General features: G+C 48.8%; 1 long non-coding RNA gene across 2 annotated transcripts; it reads left to right on the forward strand.

Moving 5' to 3' along the window:
* Positions 1–293: 293 nt before the first annotated feature.
* Positions 294–20,991, forward strand: LOC108503264. Of its 2 annotated transcripts, none has more exons than XR_001876780.1 (3): positions 294–1,134; positions 6,025–6,142; positions 20,574–20,991. It is a non-coding gene; the product is annotated as an uncharacterized LOC108503264 (long non-coding RNA). The 2 variants fall into 2 exon arrangements; XR_001876781.1 differs by lacking the exon at positions 20,574–20,991 and adding an exon at positions 9,469–9,586.
* The last annotated feature ends 955 nt before the right edge of the window (positions 20,992–21,946 follow it).

The raw sequence follows: 21,946 nt of genomic DNA on the forward strand, positions 1-21,946 counted from the left end.
CGCGGTGTGTGGGGGAGACGGCGTGGCCGGCCCGTGCCGTGCGGGGGAGACGGCGTGGCCGGCCCGTGCCGTCCGGGGTAGACGGCGTGGCCGGCCCGTGCTTCCCCCGCGCCCCTCAGCGGAGCGGCCGCCGCGGGGGCCGAGCCCGGCACACGTTCCTGCCGGGCGCGCGGTCTGTGTGTGACACCGGCGGTGACGGGACAGCCGGGCAGATTGCTGCCGCGATGGACAGCGAGCAGGCGGCTGTGACCGGACATCCAGGGAAGGCAACAGGGTCGGTGACGGCGGCAGCTCCATGCGCGTTCCCACCGTGGAACGGGATCCATCGATTTACCCGGAGGAGCTGCCCGGTTCCAAAGCCAATACAGCCCGTGGCCCTCTGTCCCCGCAGCCCGCGGGGTCCCGGCACGGAGCTCCCGAGCACCCGCACAGCGCGAGCCGCCGCTGCTGCCGCATCCCCTGTGCAAACCATGCGTGGCCGTCTCCTTTTTCGTTCCTTGTTATAAAAAGTGCTCAGTTCCTTCGATCATCGGGCTGCTGTCTTTAGCATATTTCCAGCACTAAAATTTTTTTTAAAGAAAAATCTAGCAGCTAAATGTTCTTTCAGGAGGCATAGAAGCCACCCCAGCTATCTGCCACAGCCATGCATGTGTCACTATGCCCAAGCACGATCAGCATGAAGCTGAAGAGGCACTGTTTTCCTCCTCTTTTCTTCCGGTCCCAAAGTCTTTACCTTTTCCCAGTAGTGGATTGATAAATGTAAACACAACTTGTCCCTGCAGCTTCTCTGCAGATGCAGCGTGTACTAGCAGCAGCATTGTCTGTCTTCATTTCCCCCTGTGAGTTCTGGTTGCACTGTGACATTCAGTGTTGAACAGGAGGCCTGAGGCACTGCTCCTGCCATTGAGTCTTCTGAAGCATCGCTTTGCTTTCACATGCCAAGGGTGACTGAAGGTGTGGGTTTACTTGTGATTCAAGTCTGAAAATATAAGATGAAAACCGTGGAATTTGGATCATAAACATACTGGAGAAAGTTTGTGAAATGGCTTCTTCGATGAGAACTTAAAACGTGCTAAAGCAGAGGCAGCCACAGATTTTGCACAGCTTTCTCCTGCAGCAACTCGTATAGCAAGGGTGAGCTCTGTGGTTCAAGTGGGATAATGAGCTCAGGTTGCTGAGCTGCTTTCAATAGCAGAATTTTCAGCATATTTTGGTGAAGGTGTTTGCCAGACACTTAAATGGATTCCGTATGTCTGGCCTAGCAGCAGCAGCTCTGACCTTCCCAGCTGGCCTCACATGGGAAGGTGAGAAGCAGGGATCAGCCTGCTGTGCTGCTGCTCTCAAAATCTGTCCAGGCACCACTCGCAGAACAGTTTCCTGCCAGTGGCCAAGTCCTGCAGCAGCTCTCCTACTCTCCTACCTATGTTTTGGTAGGAAAGAAAATATGACAGTCTTCAAGACCAAACCAAAGCTGCATTTTTGTGTCCATTATGAACCCATTTCCCAGAACCAAGGAACCAAACTGGCTCCCAGGAGCAGCTGCAGTCGGTTAAGGAAAGCAGATGCCTGTTGGGTAGCTCTGTGAGCCCCGTTTACAGGCAGTAGCAGTTCCTGATGAGCTGGCAGCATTGATTTCATGGCTGGTTTAGTGCATACCCGAGGAAGAGCATTGCTGTCCACTTGTCTGGAAGGGGTTGTGCCCTGGGGGAGCTGGGTCTGTCCGTTTGGAATGCATGTGTCAATAGCAGGCTGGATCACGGAGGATGCTGAATGTTTCTGCACTCTTGCTCCTCAGGTTACCAATGCAATGATGGAGATAGCAATTGTCCAGTTGACCAAAGGGTCCTAATATTATCCTGGAGTCATTGTTATTTGTCTCATAATATTGACACACAACTGAAGAACATTTACAATACCCCTAATTTACTAAAACCAATAATTTGTCCTGGAATTAGGACTAGCTCGGGTTGCTCCAAGCCCAATCCAGCCTGACCTTGAACACTTCCAGGGATGGGGCAGCCACAACTTCTCTGGGCAACCTGTACCAGGGCCTCCCCACCCTCACAGGGAACAATTTCTTCCTGACATCTAATCTAGTTACTTAATTTTTCCTCGAGTTTTACTATTTTCATGTGCATGAGAGAAAAATAATATTGTATGGTGTTTGGGAATCTCCAGCTGAAGGATAATGTTATTTTGACACCCAGAGGTCAGGAGAGGAGTGAATTGGCAGCTTAACTGTTACCGGATGGGGAAGAATTAGTCAGTTTGTGGCAGCACTGGTAGGCCTTAGTCAGAAGAGCTGTGAACTGAGGCTGGTGGGTGATAGGACACGACAAAGAGTTGACAAAGAGTTCACAATTTAAAGTGAGAAATTGGGTGGCAAACCCTTGTTGCTGGAGGTGTTTGGTTAACAAGGGACCATCCCACCCTTCCTGTCCCCAGCAGATTTTGCATAGAAACAAATAAGCCACAATTAGCAACTTGTGCCTGGGCAGCGTGGGTGCAGCCACTCTGGGAGGTCAGAGCTGTGATAAGGCCACAGAGGATGAGCAGCTCATTCTTCAGAATGTGAGACATGTGCTGAGAATATCAGACTGGTCAGCCTTGCTGTACTGGTTGTACACCTGTGCCCAGGGACTGAGCTTTGTCATATGTGAGGTCTGTGAAATAGAAACTGCTGAGGGAGCCTCATCAGCAAGAAACTCAGTGTGCACACATAACCTTACACCAAAGAGTTTCATGAAAGCAGTGAGAGGTGTTCAAAGGCCTTGCTTAATTTTTACCAGGGGAACAGAAATTAATTTCCTGGATTGGTTTAATGAATTTGGTAGGGCACAAACAAATTTAGAGATGGCACTGAATTTCCAGTACTGAAGTGCCAAGTTACGCCTACATCTGTCTCGCCTGGAGAAACCACTTGGTTTGAGTTCATTTCAGAGCTGCAGAATGAGTTTGGTGTGAACTGGTCAGGTTTGCCTTGCAATGACAAGAGCATGTTGTATAAATGCCATCCAGCACTTGGGTTTGCAGAAGTCCTTTGAGCAAGGAAATACATTTCTTTCCAGTTCAGCCTCAGCACACAGCTGCAAAGCCTGTGCCTCCTGGGACACACCTGTGGAGGGGCCTGACCTTCAGGAGGAGAAAAACACAAGTGGGGCTCCTCAGAGCAGCCCACATTTTTAATAAAGCATTAAGGAGTGCTGAGATCCCTAAGCATGCAAGGCCATCATGGATAAGCTGGAGGATAGGAAGATCTAATATTCATGATACATCATCCTAAGAAATTTACATCAAAGACAGCCTTTAAAGTGAGACAGTTAATCTTTTTCAGTGCCTGGATTTTGCTTCAGGCCATCTCAACTTTTACTTTGGACTGAAAAACATCACAATTAATCCAAACTAAACATCACGACTAATCCAAATCCTTGGCAGCAGCCTTCATAGCACAGTCCTGTGTGAGCTGCCACATGTCACTCCAGATGTGTTGGTTCAGTCAGCAACAGCCTGTCCACATCAGCGACGTGCAGCTGGGGCCTCTCTGATGTCTCTCATCCAAACTTATGGAGCTTTAGGTCACAGCAGCAGCTTCTGTTGGGTTCAGTGGAGTGATATGGGTGTTGCCCGGTTTTCCTGGGCTCTGGGTTTCCCTGTTCCTGAGTCCCATCTTGCCTTGGAGGCTGCTGGGAAGGATGAAGCTGTCAGGGTGTTCAGGGTCCTGCCAGTGGAGAGTCTGGAGTGCCTGGTGGAAAAAACAGGTGTCCTTGGTTCCAGACATCCTGCACCTACTTAGCTAGGAGACGAACTGTTACCTTCACTTGTTTGTTTGGGGTGGTTTGTGGAGGCTTTATGAGTTAAACCTCTGGACCAGTGGAGTCAGTCACTTGAAATGTCCTTGTATGGAAGGAGGCATTTCAGCCCTCCTGGAAATGCTACTTTGGAATGGCTGAGAAGGAGCCAGAGTTACAGTGCCAGTCAGAGCATGAGGGTGGAAAGCATAAACGGATCAGCAGTCCTGACCTCAGGTGCCATCAGGACTCTGAGAACAGTCAACATGCTTGTTTTCCTGGGAGTTACCAGATAACTGCAAATGACGTTTGTGTACCCCAAGGCAGCAGCCTGCTGCACCATGCTGCTGCCTCCAGTCCCTGCTATGGTGGAAGCACCTCCTACCTGGATTCAGTACAAGTCTGTCCTGCGTGGGCTTTTCCCTCCAGCTTGGTGCTGCTAGAGCCTTTTTTAATTTCTGGCAAGTCACAAATATGTAACATTTCCCAGCTGCCTGTCTGTCCTTGTACTAGCATGTCACAGTGCAGGACAGGGCAGGATAGCTCTTGGTTGTGGTTTCAGAACATTTTAGATCCAAATTCATGGACAGCAAAAACACAGTTCAACACATTTTCTTGTGGATCTGAAGAAAATCACACACTTGTGTAGGAATGCCTGGTTTTCTATAGCCTGTGTATTTAGCCGTAGCTCCTTTGAAATACATATGAAAGTGTAGAGTGAATATATTTCTGGAATAATCTCATTGCCTTCACTAGATCTGTTTGAGGCTCACTGCAAGGTAACCCTGGGCTCACTGTGATAGTTAAAATCAGATGAGACTCAAAAAATCATAGTCTTTGGCTCTGTTTACATCTCTTGCTGCGTTCATAAAGCATCCTCCGTCTGGGGAGCTGCCTGAGCTCTCATATCTGAGATCTGACCAGCTCACCCTTCATGGAAATATGCACTGCAGAGCACCAGTGTGGGGCTGGGCCTGGGCCTGGACATGTGGCACGAGGGCAGGAAATGGTGCGTGGCTGTTAAATGTGGACCAAACCAATATTTGTGTAACACAGTGTTACTGAAATGGGCTCCCAAAGTACTCCAGACTTGGGCAGCCTTTCATAGACTGTTGCTCCATTTGGCAGCTAGAGAGAAAAAGGAGGGGTGGTGGCAGAGCTGTGGCCACAGGTAGCCAAAGCCTGATACCTTATTTGAAGGTGGATGAGCAAGATCCCATTATTGTTAAGTTTTCCTTTGATTTTGAATGAATAGATATTTTAGAAAATTAAATTCTTTGAAAAGCATATTCAGGAAAAGAGTTGCCTGTTACTGCAGCTAATGCAGATCTGGACAGTATTTTTTGCTTGTGGCAAATGGATTGGACTGGACATTTGTTCAGAGAACAGGGCAGTGGTAACTCCCAGCTCCATCCACCTGGGCTTACATTCCTGAGTTTCCTATCCTGTCATTAGGCATCTGAGTCCAGTTGCCAGGTACCTCCAGTAACTGAAAAGTCTTGTCTAGTATTGTAGGTACCTAAAAGCCACAGATACTAAATTTCTGTCAGCAGGCATGAACATAACTGCTGAATTCCTGAAGGTGTTCATCAGTTTGTGCCCAAGGCCTGGGAAGGTTCTTAAACAAGATCTTTTCTTTCTCCAACTTGCCCATGGAAGCTGCTCCAGAGATACCGATCTCTTGCTTAAATCAAAGCATATCTACCCTTTACCCCAACCTCTCCCAGAAGAAAGATACAGAGACTTTTTGTGGTTAGGTTTTTGGGCTCTCTTTTGTTTTGTCATTCGAGTGGAGGGAGAGGGTCAGGGGAGGCACTGCAGGGTCATCCCTGTGTCCCCACAGTGGTCTCAGGAGTGCTGGAATCTGCAGGACCCATCCCGGGCACTCTCCTGTGCCCAAGGAGCTGCTCACCCACAGCTCCTCTCAGATTCAGCAATTATGCCCTGTATCAGCCATCAAATGGTAGTTTCTCCACTTGTTCTTCACTAAAGATCTGGCATTGAGCAGGTGAAGAGCCCACTGAGATGAAGTCAGCTCTGAATTGGATTTAATTGGATCAGGCTTGTTTTGTTGGAAAAGGAAAGTGAAATAATACCAGTTGGGGAAGAAATTTAAGAAATGAAATGGGGTTTGATCAGCATTTTCAAATGTAATTTAGTATATTTTGTTTTCTGAAAGCTAATGCCAAATATTATATTCTGCCTCCTAGAAGTTTTTCCTTTCTTCCTACTGCAGGCAGCCTGCGTGCTCTTGTGCCAGAACCTGTGACCTGAGGACAAGCTGAGCTGCTCTGGCTGTTGTTTTATGGGTTCAGTCCTCCACAAGCACAGCAATTTAGAAGAATTTGGAGAAGGTGAGTTTGATTTCCAGCACTGCCAAATCCATCTTAGAGGACTTTGTAACCATTGGCCTCAGAGAGGGAATTTTCAGAAATACAGAGTAGATTGTCTGTGACTTCAAACGTGTTCTCTTGAAGCCATGTTTGATGTCTCAAAGGGCTGTTTCCTGGCTCCATAGACTGCTTTTAAAAATATAGTTTTGTGTTTCAATATACACACTGAGAAGTGAAATCAAAAACCTGCCCTTCCAAAGTAAAAATGCTGTGGGCAGTATAAGAAAGCTTTTCAGGGCAAGATGCCTGTGAAGGTGCCAGGCTCTTCCCTCCTGTGACCTCTTGAAGAAAGTTCTGCTTTCAGGGGACTTTGGGTGATGGCTTTACCACTTCCTTCTCAGTGGCATTCCTGCTGTGTGCTCGCTGGTACTGGATTTACTCTTGTGCAGTACCTCACTGCTGCTCAGAGAGTTGCCATGGCTTTATTACAGGAGTGAGGGTTAGTGTGGGGATTTGTTCAGATCACCTTTTAACCTACAGCATTTGCTTCTGACCTGACAGTCAAGTTTACTTTGAGACAACTTATTAAAAGAAAGATTCTTACACACAGAAATAAATAAAAAAGCAGGCAAAGATGAAGTAGTTTACAATTCAAATTTTTTCATGGGATTTTAGCCTCAACTGGTGCTAGCAAAGTCTGAATGAAGTTTGGACAGGCAGCCTGTAGTGTGAGCTGCTGACCAGTCAGACAGGGCTGTTGGGATCCAGTCCTTTGTGCTGCCTCAGTGGCCTGTGTGAGGAAGGGAAGAGATTGCACAGCTCAGATTTCTTCCTCTCCCAGTTGGGGATACAACTTCATGGTCTTGAATCTGGTTGGCAGCCAGGCGACAGGGAATGGTGACAGTGCTGGCAGAGCTGGCATGAGCTTTGACCATTGGAAAACAGATAATCCCTACAGTTATTTTTAACAGATCTGGAAGCATAATTCAGAAGAGGGAGATATATAATCTTGTTGTGGCCCCACAATCGTTGTGTTTTCTGTTACACTCGGTGTGTCTGATTAGCTCCTACCTGAGTCCAAAAGGACACTGATGCTACAGAATATATGGCCTCAGGGAGCTACCATGGACACTGCTGAGCATCTTCAGAGTCTGCAGCTGTGTTTTACTAATGCCTTTGTTGTGAAGCTTTGTTTTCCTAACAGCTAATTTATTAGTGAACAAATTGAAGCTTTTGCATATTAAAAGACCTGCCAAGTATCACTTAGGGGCCAGAACAGAGACTAATGAAATTATAAAGTCTCTCCCCAACATCCAAATAAAAAAGCTCTTAAAAAGTCTTTTTAATTATTCTCTGGGATGGAATGTACAAGATCTATAGTGTATTGCAATATCATAATTGCAATATCCTGATTCACCTCCGTTGGCGTGGCCCTGCTCTGGGGACACGAGGGTCCAGGATCCATCACTCCATCACTCGGGCACGTTAAACCACACACAGGGGTTAGCTGGTGCTCCTGCTATCACTGATATCTTGAGCTGAGAAAAATCAGTTTCAGGCTCTTTTCTGTAGAACCACGGTGCTGTCTGTGTTTCAAGCAGTGGTACATGAGTGCTGTGACCTCTTTCCTTCTGAGTCAGTCTAACCAGCACCTGTCAGTGAGGCTGCCCATACACAAGAGCTGCTGTTCCTGGCCAGTCAATTATTTCGAGCTCATTGTTAGTCACTTCTGTGGGAGAAAAGGCAGAATTATTGTAGTGCTCCACAGAGCACGGTGACATGTGAGGGGCTGTGTGTCCTGGGCATGAACGAGCAGCGTGTGCTGCGTTCAGCAGCCTGTGGTGCAGGGAGGCTCTGCTGGCTTGGCTGGGGAATCACAACTCCTTAAACAGCTGAACCTTGGCAGAAATTGGAGTGACCTTTGTGCCAATGACTCTGCCGGGAGTTTTCTTAGTCTGCATGTAACCTGTATAGGCGTTGCAGCTGGATGTGGCTGTGGACAGCTCAGCTGAATTGTCAGCTGATTTCTTCAAATACGTCCTGCTGAGATTTCAATTATGTTACTGGATGGAAATCCTTCTGTTGAGAATATTTGAAAGGAGACTGGTATGCACACAATTAAAGGATGTTTTTGGGGAGCCTGGGGTTTTGGGTTTTATTTTAAAAAATCTATTAAACTGATGCACTAGTAGAAGTTCATTTCTATTTTATACATAATGTTTTTAAGTGGGAAACTTGCACTGTCTTTTACCATGTGAAACAAACGGTTTGATCATCTCCTTGAATCCTATTCTGCACAAAAATTCACCTTTGGAATCCCATCCCTGTGCTTGGGGTTTCAAAGCGGGAGAGCTGCTCAGAGCACCTGTCAGGGGAGCGTGTGGACAGGGAGCTCTGCTGTGAGTCACTCTGCAAGGGGCTTTCCCTGAATGAAGGGACTGAATCTGACTGATCTGTGAGCCTGTGTAACACACACACACACACACACACACAAACTAGATCCAGCATGCAGTGCAAGATCTACCACATCCATCTGTGCCTCTTACTGGGATGTGGCAAGGACTTAACTCAGTCCAGTGAACTGTGTTCATGGCTAACAGGGGTTGTTTTCATCTCTAGAAGCACAAGAATGTGCAAATCTGAAATCTTATTTAAAAAGTGCATTTCAAGAGAAAATATCACATGGACAGTGAGAGGTCTGAGTGCTGCAGATGTGTGAGACAGACAACAGAATCAGGTGAGAACAGTGTGCAGTGAAGGATTTACAAGAGTGTCACATCCCAGCTGTGTTAACTCGGCGTTCTGTTGTGTCTGAGATCACTGGGTGACAAAAGTAATGTCTTTACAAATAATTTTTCAAGCCATTTGTATATCAAGGCTAGTGAAAGCAATATAGGTGGGATATTAGGAAGAAATTTTTTACAGAGGGAGTAATCAGATGTTGGAATGGGCTGCCCAGGGAGGTGGTGGATTCACCATCTCTGGAGGTTTTTAAGATGAGACTGGATGTGGCATCAGTGCCATGGTCTGGGAACCACAGCAATGTTGGATCAAGGGTTGGACTTGATGATCTTGGAGGTCTTTTCCAACCTGGTTGATTCCATGATTCTGTTCTATAATATCATAATTCAGGTGATATTTCCACCTGTACTTCACTATTCCAATAAAGAAATTATGTGGGGAGAAGACTCCTGCACATGGAAAGACAATGGGGAGAGAGTGAGAAGTAAAAAATGGCCTCTGTGCTTCCCCCTGGCTTGGGAATCTGAGGGGGAAGAAGAAAGGCATGTGGGGGCCTGAGGAGTCAAAATGCTGATAACTGCAAGGAATTTCTGCTCTGCATCTAGGCACAGTGACAAGAGGAGCTGGGAAGAGCTTTAGCTGACTTTGGGACTGCTGCCAGACTCCTGAACAATTCTGAACACATTCTTAAGTGTTCATTTTAAGGACAGAGAGAGCAGGGGAAATGACCATTTTAAATAATAAAAAAAAATGGTGATATCTTCAGGCAAACTCTTCTGGCTAGTTCAGAGCTGTTCCGGTTGGGTGGTGACTGAAGTTGTGAGTGGCTTTGGAATCTGCCTGTGTTCTGAATTTGAATGTGTCTGTGGCAGTGGGACTCCTGTTCCCTCCCATCACTGCTGCAGCGACACAAGGACTCTGCAACTGTGCTCTGCTTGTGCTCTGCAGTAACAGCCTTGAGTTACTGCTAGGGGAATGCTGCATTAAACAAACTGAAAACCTAAAGCAAGGGTTCAGGCCTTGGTTGTCTCCTCTTGAGCACTTGACCACAACCTGAACAGACAGTGCATCTGAGAGCAGGTCCCTGGGACAGGTGCTGCTGAAGGGAGGACATGGCCCCTCTGAGTGTGGGCTCGAGAGCTGCCTGCCAGATGGGAGCTGTCCATGGGCCCAGCTGAGAAGTTTCTGGAGCATGGGAGGAAAATCTGTGACTTTTTCCCCTCCCATCCTCTCCCTGCCATGTCTCTTCTACGTGTGGGCAGTTGTGCTCGAATCTGTGGCTTGACTCTCACACGTGTCTCACCATGGAGCTGCCTCTTCCTCCCTGCAGGCTGAGGGACCTTTCCTTGGGCTGTCTGGGGGCAGTGCTGGCATGAGAAAGGTGCTGCTTGCAGTGCGAGCCCTTCTCTCCTACAAGTGCTGTGCAGGGAGCATCAGGGGGAGAGGCAGCCATGTGCAAAGGCTGCATTTCCTGCTACCTGTCCTGCCAAACCCAGTGGCTCCTTTGGGCCTCGGGGCTTGTACAGCTCAGACAGAGACTTGTAGAGAGTTATATGTGCTTCGTGCTGCTGTGGGTGGACAGCCCTTTCTCTACTGGAAAAAGGAGTAATCCTGGATAACACGTCTGCTTGCTGCTACACCTTCACCCTAAATAATTTTAAAAAGATGATATCGGTAAGATAAAACCTCAAATTTGATAATTAAGTTTCCATTCCAAACCCACAGTCCCCAGCAGGGTCTCATGAAGTGCCACCAATCTGTATTAGTTCTTCATGCAGTTACGTGCTCTTTAGGGCCAGAGACAACCCCCTACATGTTCTGGTTCACATGTGAACTTTTGTGTATTACTGTGCTGTGGTGAATGCTCTGTTTGAGCAGATATCATGAACAGATTCTGCAGCACTGGGTTTTTCAGAGGCTGAGCAGAGATGCCTTACAAGTTAGACAGTGTTGAACTCACTCTGTGAAATCAGCTGCAGGGAATCCAGGCTTCACTCAAGACCCAGCTTTTTAGCGTTAAATCATGGGGGTATTTTAAAGTGAAACTGGGAAAGTTGTGCAACTCTGCAGGGAGCAGAGCCCAGAACAAACTCCAGGTTTAAGTTTTCTCACTGTTTTCCTGCAATTTAGTGATTTGTCTGTTCTATATCCATGACTACATGGCCGTTAGGAGCAGACTTTTTTCATTGTCTAAAATACTTGCAGCCATGGCAGTAGTTCCCAGTTTGTCAGTCTCCTGGGCTGTGGATCCCAATCCTCTGGCCAGGACATCCTGCTCTCTAGAGCTGTCCTGCCAGCATGCTTTGCCCTGGGCTGGAGGGAATCCCTTCAGCAGGGACAGGGATTTGTCTGAGCTGCAAAACAGTGAAGCCAGAGAACCAAGACTTGTTATTTTGGAATTCTGAAACATTACAATCTTCAAACTCTTTTCATAGGGCTGGAGGATGACCCTTTGTAGGAATGAGTCCAATTTACTGCTGATACGGCTCACTCACCCAAATTCCCATCTGTCAGATGTTGGGTCGGAGGGTGTGGGAATCCCTCCATGGCATTACACTCACTACCCGGGTGTGCTCGTTGCTCCCGCAGTGGGCCTTGGCAGCCAGTTCTGCCTGTCACATGTCAGGTGTGTTGTATTTAAGGGCTGTGGTACAGCTTCCAGAGGACCAACAGTATATGGTGTGTGGCTCCTGCATGGGGATAACACTGTAATTCAATCAGTTGTGAGTTATTTTGTGAGGTAAATCAGTAGGTGGAAGTGAGCTTTAGGGAGGCACCAGTTGTCCCCAATGTGTGGTTTTCCATACCCGGTGATTCCCCAGTGCTTTCACATCATAGAAGAGTGTGGAGGTGTCAGTCACTATCTCTGATGACCTGGTTCTTTCCTTTTTGACCTGGATGAGAAGTTTTTCTTTTGGATGAGAAGTGACAGTTGAGGGAACAGGGAGCAGCAACTCATCCCCCATGTTCCATCCCGAACCGCACTCACACAGCGAACTTTGTGGATTAGTGGGATTCAGTTTAGTGGAGAATAAGTCAGAGCAAAGATCTTGTGGTGTTGGTGCCAAGTTTTTGTAGCTGTTTCAAAGCATTTGTAGCAGAAGGGCTGCAGTATTTTACGTGTTCCCCCATGGCCTGGCTCAAGCTCGTTATGAAACAGTGACCTTGCGGGTGGTTTGCTCAGGAAATGGGGCTCCCTCTGCTCTGGCCCAGCTCCCTGCGCATGCAGCAGCTTCCCCCTGAGGCTGCAGCAGGCTCTGGTGCTGGTGTCAGCAATATTTCCTCCCCTTAAGCGCATGCCAAGGGCTAGATGCCAAATGCTGGCAATGAAACAGCTCTGGGAAGAACCTGGAGCAGGAGTGCAAGGGGACACGGGAGGATGCCAAGGCTATGGAAACAGGAGACAACGACTGCTTGGATTGTGCTGGGGCAGAACTGCCACCCCCAGCACTGTTTTCCTTAGTCCAGCAGAAGGGAAGGAGCTGTTTGTGCTGGAGACCACTGTTAGCCCCTTTTTGTAAATATTTCTGGGCTATCTGCATATCTCCCTGGTGAAAAACTAACCGAATCCTGGACAGAAAGAGAAGGATAAGATGAGAAATCTGAGCTGAGCAGGTCAGTGGTACTGCACAGGGACCACGGAAGGGGCTGGTCCTGAGCATGCTGAGAGATCCCACAGAGCCCAGGTCATGCCACCCAGGAACGGGAGGCTTGGGACTGGTTTGTAAAGAATGGGGGACTGAGGCCTTCAGCCTGAGACATGGCAAGAGCTCTGTAAATAGCTCTCTTTGAGCTGAGAGAGTGTGAGAGGAGGGAAAAATAATACCCTGAATGCAGGTAAATCAGCATCTTGTGACAAGAATGAAATGTGGGCTTATACGTGCATCTTGGTTGGCATTTGATGTGTTCTACAGAAAGTCAGACTGTGAGCATTGGGGAAGCAGGAGCTTCCTTGGAGAACATGCTGTGTCCTTTGGACTAATGAAATTACAATTAAAACAGCAGCTCAGGATTTTACTCGCCTTTGACATCTGAGACTTTACCGTGCTCTTGGATTACATTTTTCAGGATTTTTCTCTGCAGCTTGGCAAGGGAGCTTAATTAAAATCTGAAATGAAAGATCATGTCAGCCTTTATTTTAAATGAAAATCCTCCACAAACTGTTGCCTTTCATACAAGTACTGGCCATGAGTCCCTGGGAGCAAGCAGGCTGTGTTGTTTGTGTTATGGTTGAGGTTGCCAGTTAGATCTGACAGCAACGTTTTGCACTGATTCTGGGCACACAGACAGCTGGCACAGCTCTGCTGAGTTCCTGTTTTACACATGTGTTTTGCTCTGCTCCTCAAATCTGGGAGCTATTGGATCCAGTTGAATCCCTGCAGTGCCAGTGCTTTGGAACAGGAGGGTCATGTCCTCACTGGAGAGAAGCTGTGAGAGCTGACAGGTATCACACCTCTGCAGAGCTGCACAGCCCAGTGCCACAGGACACGGAGCCTCTGGAATCCTGCTGCAGGGATCCAAGGTCACTGCCGTGTTTTCTGGCAGTGAAATTAATAAAAAGGCCCATCTGGATGTTTGAGAAGTTAAAACCTCAAACATGTAGGCTGTGCCTTTGGAGATGAGTGACTCAAGCTTTTGGTTGGGATTTTCAGGTCAGTGCCTTCATTCCTGAGCTGTATTTTTGGAGAGCCCTCAGGAAATTAAGTTTTTCCTTCTGGAGCAGTGTACTCCTGAGAGGTCTGTGCCTCGGGATCCTGCACTGGGCACATACCCCAGTACTTCCCATGTCAGAGGTCCTTTAACTTGGATGAGTTACAAGATGTGGTCCATTTTGGCAGGTTGAGCCCCAGCCAGGGCAGCACAGAGAACTGGGTGCTGCAATGCCCACGGTGCCAGCAGGAAGAAGAGGATGGAGAGGAGGAGGGAGGCAGCAGAGCAGCATGGCCCTTGCTGCAGGGATGTGATCATGGGTTGCTGAAGCCCGGCATGAAGCCCCAGTGATGCTCTGCTGGCTCAGTAGCTCAGCCCCACGCAGGGTTAGCTCAGGTCCCTTGTTGAGCTGTGCCTCAGTTTGCTCCTGCACTGGCTGGCTGATCCCACAGCTCTGCCTCAGCTGATCCCACAGCTCTGCCTCAGCTTTCTCTTCCTCCAGGGCCACCTCTCTGAGCACTGCTGTGCTCAGCTTGGGAGGGTGGCCTTTTTCCTTCAAACTGAAATCCACAGGTATAAAAAGTCCACATTAATTAAAAAAAAAATTCTAGTATTACTAAACCAGTAGCTTCTCTCATACCATGTACTTTTTATTGTCTTAAGACAGAATATCTTTTGTCCTTGTTTCCTCCTCAAGGCATTTGAATCTATGTACATGTAAGCATCTATGGTTCTGTGTACACATAAATAATATCTAATGGATATGCCACTGTCACTGTAAACCAGATTTTTCTTACTGCAGTGATTAGGGGAGGGTAGAAAAGGAAACGTATCATAATGATTGGCACATGGGAAACCACTGCCAAATCAGTGCCAACACAAATTGATGGAGCTTTTTTTCTGGAAAGCAATTGTGGCTATACTTAGAACATGTTGGGACACTCCTGATCCTGTCTAAAAGGAAGGAGTCACATGCAACTCATTGAGCAGCATCACAGGAGGAGCCGGCCCAGTCCAGCGGCGGGGGTGGGATGCACAGCACAGCCTGCAGGGGCTGTGGGGACACACCTCGGGCCACAGACAGCTGCTGCCCTGCCAGCCCCACCTGTCACAGGGCTGCGAGAGCAGCATGGTCAACACGGCGTAAGTTTACCAAGAGGGGCAGGAGAAACCAAACATCAGGGTGTAGCTGAACAACAGCAGAGCTGCTATTTCTGTCGGAGCTCTTGGAGCCTCTGTGACAAGTCCCCCACAGGCTGCAGCTCCAGCCACCACAGTGCAGGGTGCAGCTCTCCAGCTGGAGGAACCTGCTCATGCACAATTGGTTTTACTGCTGTTGTTGAGAATCCCAGCTCTCTGGGCCTCACCGTTGTGCAAGCCTCCCCCTTATCGACAGCATATCTGTTACGTGATGCTTGTCTGTGCTCTGAGGCTCTGCCAGCACTGTGAGGCAGCTCACAGCACACAGCAAATCTGCTTTAACTGCCTTGGAACAAAAGCCTAATGTAGTGTGCAAAATAGAGGGAGACAAAAGGGATAAAAATCAAATTAGATTCACTGTGCACACAAATTGTCAAACCCAAAGCACAGTGATGCTGGGAATAGAGGGAAGAAAACAGCTTTAAAAACAGGGCATAAAAATGGATTGCTGTCCTTGCCTCACTCCAGGAGTCAGTTTGCATCCTGCACAGCCAGGGCTGAGATGTGCCCTATGGTGGTTTAACAGACCTTCCCTGCCTGCCCCAGGCTGCTGTTCTATCCCTGTGGCGCTGAGTGGAGCGGGCACTGCCAGCCCTCACTCTGTGCCAGGGCAGCCTCATGGCTGAGCCGAGCTGCAGCCTGTGTGAAGGCTCAGGATTCCCTGTGAGCTGCGGGAGCATCGCTGTCCAAGGCTGAGGCAGGGCTCGGTGACCCTCCCAGCACAGAAGGTGGCAGCCCGGGGCTTCGGCACGGGAACACCTCGTTGCTGTGCACCCAGGAGAGGCTTGGCCAGGTCCAGGCATGCTGACACAGCACAGGCCAGCAAAGTGCTTATGCTCCTTCAGCTGTACCAGAAAGGTTTGATTGATGCTGCTCCAGTAAACAGCCTTCCTTCTCCAGGGAAGGTGCGTCTTCATCAGCCGGACTCCCTGGGTTCAGGTGTTCCATGCAGGGCATATGTTTTCTTGTGTGTGGCCAGTGGGAGATAATCCATGAGATGGCACATTCATGGGTAATGCACGGAACCCATGTCTCTGTGTGTAGTCCAAGTTCCTAAAAAAAAGCTAAAAAAACCCTCTAGGTGGGCTGCTACTACACGACTGAGACCTCAGATAGTGCAATCAAACCTCAGTCTCTCGGAGCTGCTGCGGTGCACGGGCTGGGTCACCAGGTCTCTGTGCCTCTGCTGTGTCACTGTGAAGGGGCGCTTAAAAACACCCCAAAACTTTCCACTCTGTTTGGGAAATGACACTGTCATGCTGGAATTTACAGTGAAGTTGTGAATGCTGCTGAAGCCTGGGGCTTCTCCAGGAGAAGGCCCCTTTGGCCAGCTATATTCAGCTCTAATGAGAGGGCTGAATTCTCCCTCAAAGCCATGTTTTCCATTTGGCCCCTTTTCCCTCATCAATCGCTGTCACTTCAGACAGAGGCCCCGCATGCAGCTTCCCTTGGGCCTGTGTGCTGTGTGGGGGCCGCTGGGGAGGACAGCCTGCCCTACTAAACTGCATCTCTGAGCCCTGAACAATAGCGCTTTGTGTGAGTGCACAGTGCAGGCTCAGTTTCCCAGGCTTTTCCTTTTCTCCTCTCCCCTCTCCCGCTGGAAGCCCCCAGCGAGGCGGGAGCGGGCAGGGGCTGCTGCCACCAAACAAAGGGCGCAGGCGGCCCCTCCACCCGCGCCTGGCTCCAGCTGCAGGTACTGCATCATTTGCCTCCAGTACAACAGACCCGAGTCATTTCAGCAAAAATGCCAACCAGGGTGCAAGGAGGGCTCCAGCCTCCACAGGCAGGCAGGGCCCTCACTGCGGCCCTGGGGACACCACGATGGCACCTGGGGTGGCTTTGGTGAGGGATGTGCTGTGGTGCCCATGCTGTCTGCTCTGGTGACCTGTGGTGCCCATGCCATTTGCTCTGGTGACCTGCTGTGTGCCAGGTGCCCCAGTCACCTGACAGCTTGCTGCCAGAAGCCTCCCTGGCCGCAGGTAGTGCCAGGACAGATGGAGATGCTGGAGTGAGGAAGAACGGGGTGAAGTTTAAAAAAATCAAACTAGGCCAAATCTCTAGGTCAGTGGTGCTTGTTTACAGGGGCAGGACTGCAGGGACACCCAGCCCACACACAAGGGGATGCTCCTTTGCATCAACAGACAGGAGAGTACCCCAAAAAGGAGCAGGAATTCTAACTCCACTTACAGACATGGAAACAGGGATGTGGCCAAGATCTCAGTGTCCCAGATCAGCCCCCATTCTTGTCCCAGTGGGCCCCATGCCCACCCACATGCTCCTCCTGCCCTTTGCTGCTGCCAAGCGGAGCAGAGTGCTGCTGGGAACACTGGGCAGGAACGGAGGGATGTCCCTCAGTTCCCTGCATTGCTGCCAAATTCAGTCAAGCACCATGTCAGGTGGACTGCTGTGACATGCAGGGACCCTGTTTGGGTGCAGGGATGTTCAGGACCATCATGGCCAGGCTGGGGGTGCTACTCCCACTGGGCGGTGAAGGGGCCCTTTCATAGGGCAGACAGGGAAAGCTACCATGGCTGCCCTCCAACCTGCTCCTGCACTTAGGAGTTCTGGATCCCAAAGTGCCTAAAAATGCCGTTAGTGGGTTTCACATTCCAGATGGAGAAATGGAGATCATGTGTGACTAAATTGGGAACAGTAAACAGCAGGGACCCAAGTGTCAGAAAACACTGACAGCCCAACAGCCACCAATGTGGGAGCTCTCCCTTGGCTTCAGTGTGACCCATTGCCCATGGCTTCGCTCTGCCCTGTGCAGTGGCCCTGAGGCTGCTGGTGTCACTACCCTGGAGCTGCTGCCTTCTGCTGTCCCATGCAGCTACTGTGAGCTGTTGTGCCGTCAGCATCGTCTGGAAAGGCAATGGTAGGGAAAACTGTCTCTTATTTATAGCTGCATTGTCACAGGCAGTGCTGATCTGCAGGATGCAGAGCCCCCGGTGATGGAAATGGATCGAGGAATAGGAGCATCTTGCATGTGATAAAAACAGGCTCAGTCCTACAGAAGAACATTGCCACCATATGACCTGCAGGGAGGAGCAGAAAACACCGCTGTGTGTGTGACGTGTAATACCTGCAGGCTCTGGCCTTGTGTCCAGAGTCACTGACACTGTGGGATGCCATTGACTGGTCAGAAACAGTAATTCAGGGAGGATAAAGAGATGTTGTTAAAAGAGCAGCAAGCTCCTCCTCTTGTGCAAGTTCTTTTTTGGTCTGTTGCTACAGCAACTCTCTACCAAGAACAAAGATGACAGCAAGATATTAAATTTTGCAGCAACTCAATTGACTCCTGATTTCCCTTCTTTTTTGCCTTCAGTAACTGAATCCTGCTGCATTAATTGTCTTAGATTTCAGATGGAAATCGTGCCTTCCTTTGACAAGAATTCCTGTGTTGCTCTTTCCTCCTTCCCCTCAGAAACCAATTAAATCAAATTAACTTATTTAAATCCAGTGGGTGATTATAAACACTGGATTTCTTGGCTTTATTTCTTCTGCATGTGGACATCATATGTTTTAAGCCACGACTCATATTCTGTACCAAAATCCCCAAAGCCTTGATATTCTTTAAAAAGAAACAAACAGTTCTTGGCAAGTACGATTTCGGCAAAGTTCAACGTATGCCGGTGGCACAGCACAGAAACATAAAATCTGAGTAACTGGAACAGAGATCGTCTGGATTTAGGAATGTTAAAATTGGTTTTAAAGCACTGCTGCATTTCAGTTCTTTCCCCCTATACTCCCCAGTCTATGTTTCTTGTGGAGCAGACCCTAAGGAGGCCACAGACCTGCATCTCTGGGATCACGTCTGCACACGCAGACGCCCTGGGTTCGGTGGGACAGAGCCTGACATGGACCCGCCTCAGTGTGGGGACTGTCACCTTCAGAGCCCTGGCCCTTGGCTCCCGAGGTCCAGAGCTCCTGCGTGGGGAGGGTCACAGCCCCGAGCCTTTGGAGCAAGTGCTCTGTCACTGTGTCCGACTGTCACCTGTGTGTGCCTCGTGCGACAAGGCTGCTCCGGAAGGGCTAACGGGGACAGCGCTGTGGGGAACGGGGTGAGGGGAAGAGAGGCCACTTGAGTTTGTCTGAGACGACACAAAACATGGACCGCTACTAGCACTGGGATGGACTCCTGGCAGCAGGTAACCACGGGAGAACAGCATCATCCCACATGAGCAAAGCATGGATCAAGTCACAGCCAGACTGCAAATGCAACTGCACCAAATGACAGGGGTTTGAACCCTGGAGAGAGCTGTGCTGTGCTGTGAAAGATGAGACAGTGGGACCATGCTGGGTGGTGGAGCTGCGGCTCCTGGGAGTGCGGTGTGGGGAATCCTCACCCCTGAGGAGAAGAGAATAGGGGAAAATGGGAGAAAATAGAGGCAGAGGCAACGACATTTGGAGAAAGGGATGTGACTGACACACATGAAATATCACATATTTAGCTTTACTCTGAATTAGTGGGAGTATAACTAACGGTCTGGCTTTGGCAGCTTCAGCTTCAGCAAGGTGTGTGCAGGAGGGACAGGCTCAAGAAGAGTCTGAGCCAACGTGGGTTTAGTACAAGATCAAAGCCAAGGCAGGAGCCCAACAGAGTTAACCAGAAGCATGGGTCCTGTCACTTTTCCCCAAGAGTTGTTGTGCAAAAGCACTTCTTTGGGGGCTTTAGTCCAGGGCAAAGGACTCCAACCCATCCTGTGGGCAGGACTTAAACAGCTGCTTGGATTTCAGATGCACACTTTGGATATTAACACAAAAATGCCAGCATTATGGAGGGGATGTCCTTCCTAAAGAGCCTGGGTGTGGGCACAGGGTGCCTGTTTCCCAGAGCAGTGGCTGAGCAGGCACCAGCAGAAGCTGCTGGTCACAGCAGGAAAAAGAAAGCACAGCTTTGCCCACAGGGTCTGGGCAACCTCCCCGAGGAAACAGAGGTAACAGATCTCTAGCAGGAAACTGCTCACAAGAGCCCTTTCACCACTGATAACGTCTGTGGTGCAACTGTGGCCTCATGCAGTGACAGCAGGTTCTGAGTAGCTTCTGACTCCAGTGTCTTTTACAGGAGAATTAGAGCTGCAGGGAATTATTGCTGTTGCCAAGTTGTTGATCATAATTCCTTGTGCTTTTAGTCACAAATAAGTATTCCCATTTCTTACAGTGACTTGAATTATTGACCAGTGTAATGCTGAATTCTACTGGTATGACAAAGGCTTAAAATGGTAACAGTGGAAAAGGCAGAGATTGAGGTGGGCACATATTTAGAGTGCTCTGCTTCTTCTCTGAATATTCATGGCTGCAAGGACCCTACACTCATACTTTTGGGAGATACCCTTCTATTTACAACTGAGCTGTTGGAAACCCATATAAAGTAAAAATAAAAAGCAAACTTCTGGGATGCTTTACCTGAAAAGAAACATGTGTCTGCATACAGAAATCAAGACTTGTCTTTGGCAGCAGTTATTTTGGGTGCAAAGGCAGGTCAGTGCCAAGTTATGATGGCACTTCACTACACAGATAAAAAAGGGAACAGAGGGAGAACTAGTTGTTTTGTTAATATGACAAGATAACAGCACTTTGCTGCAGGAAAGGATGTAAGGTTCAAAAAAAACCAAAGATGATGTGGTGCTGCACAAACAATTTCTATGTTACATGTCTTCAACCATTTTTTTTTTACACTGGGAAATGTGTGTATGGAAGTCTTTCCCTAGCAGTCTGGCTGTATTAGAGCTGTGCCATTCCTGCAGAGCAGCCAGCCAGCAGGGCTGGGCTCACAGAGATTTTATTCCCCAGATGACCCTGCTACAGCTGAGCACTTTCTGTGTTGGCACTTTCTCCCACTCTGGCTGGTTTGCTGCAGGTCCCACGAGCCCAAGGCAGAGCCCACATCTCCTGGCGACCCCCAAGTCTGGACTGGAAGAGTTGGTCTCACCAAGTAGGGATCTACAGCAGCTTCCCAGAGAGGCTGCAAAGGATTCAGCAATGTCAAGGTTGTCCCCATTCCCCAACTCCATCAACCCAAGGTATGGCACAGGGGATTCTGCCTTTCAGAGACCTCAGGAAGGCAGAAAGACCAAGGAGAATTGGGGTCATGTCACATGAGCTGCCTTACTCTCTGGGCTGGGTAACTGGTGCCAGTGCTGCAGCCGTGGCACTGGCATGAGGTTGTGAAGGGTTTCAACACACAGCTCAGTGTCCATATCAGCTGTGGCTTGGTGAGGCCTGCAGCCTGGCTCCAGCCTGGCTCCAGCCTTCCCTTGCAAAGCTCCACTGGTCTGAGAGGGGATATGATGGCTATCCCATCCCTGGGAGTGTCCAAGGCCAAGTTGGACGGGGCTTGGAGCAACCTGGTCTAGTAGAAGGTGTCCCTGCCCATGGCAGGGGGTTGGAATGAGGTGACCTTCAAGGTCCCTTCCAACCCAAACCAGTCTGTGAATCCATGACCAGAGGGTCTGCCTGACTCATGGCAATGTACACAAGTGACTCTCTGGAAGCAGCATTCGTGTACCCTGCTGAGGCTGCTGTGTGTATGTTCAGCACATCATGAAACACAGTCTGAAGCTGGAAACAAAGAGTGCAAGACAGCTTCTGCCTAAAGAATTTTCCTTAATTTAGGAATTGCTTTAAGCCAACATTACCTCTGCTTCCTGAGCACACACAAGGCTACTGCCCTGGAAATAATCTGGATTAGCCTTACTGGAGTGACCACGTTGCCATAGTTACTGTTGGTTTCTCTATACCTCAAGCTTGAAGTGTTTATTATGATTAAATCCCATCCCATCCCATTCTTCATTTAAAAATTCTGTGTTGGAAGTGTCACAAAGTGAATTAGAATGTAATCCTTCCTTTTAAGAAGCTGTTTTAAGTTGAAATTCCACAAATGATCCTAGATGTTGGTATTTATTAAAAATCATTAATTTGTGATTGGATTATTTTTCTTCAGCCATCGCTGCTTCTTTATTCTTCCTGGTATGTGAGTGACAAAAAAACCCTGACGCTGCTGGATCATTTCATGACTGTTTGAGTTTTTTCTTTCACCACTGTATTGTGGACCACCCTGGTAAAAGATGTGCAACACTCTTAGACTCTTGGCTTTGACCTTAGAGGGGGCCTCATACATTTGAACCAATCTGGCAAGAAATTAAAATCTGTCCCGTGGCACAGGTTGTTTTAGGAAATGTTGGTCTTTGCTCTCCAAATCCCTGTGGGTGTTACAAGGTGAAGTGACTGCCG

Source organism: Lepidothrix coronata, unplaced genomic scaffold (assembly GCF_001604755.1).
Source record: "Lepidothrix coronata isolate B3197 unplaced genomic scaffold, Lepidothrix_coronata-1.0 Scaffold134, whole genome shotgun sequence".
Lineage (NCBI taxonomy): Eukaryota > Metazoa > Chordata > Aves > Passeriformes > Pipridae > Lepidothrix > Lepidothrix coronata.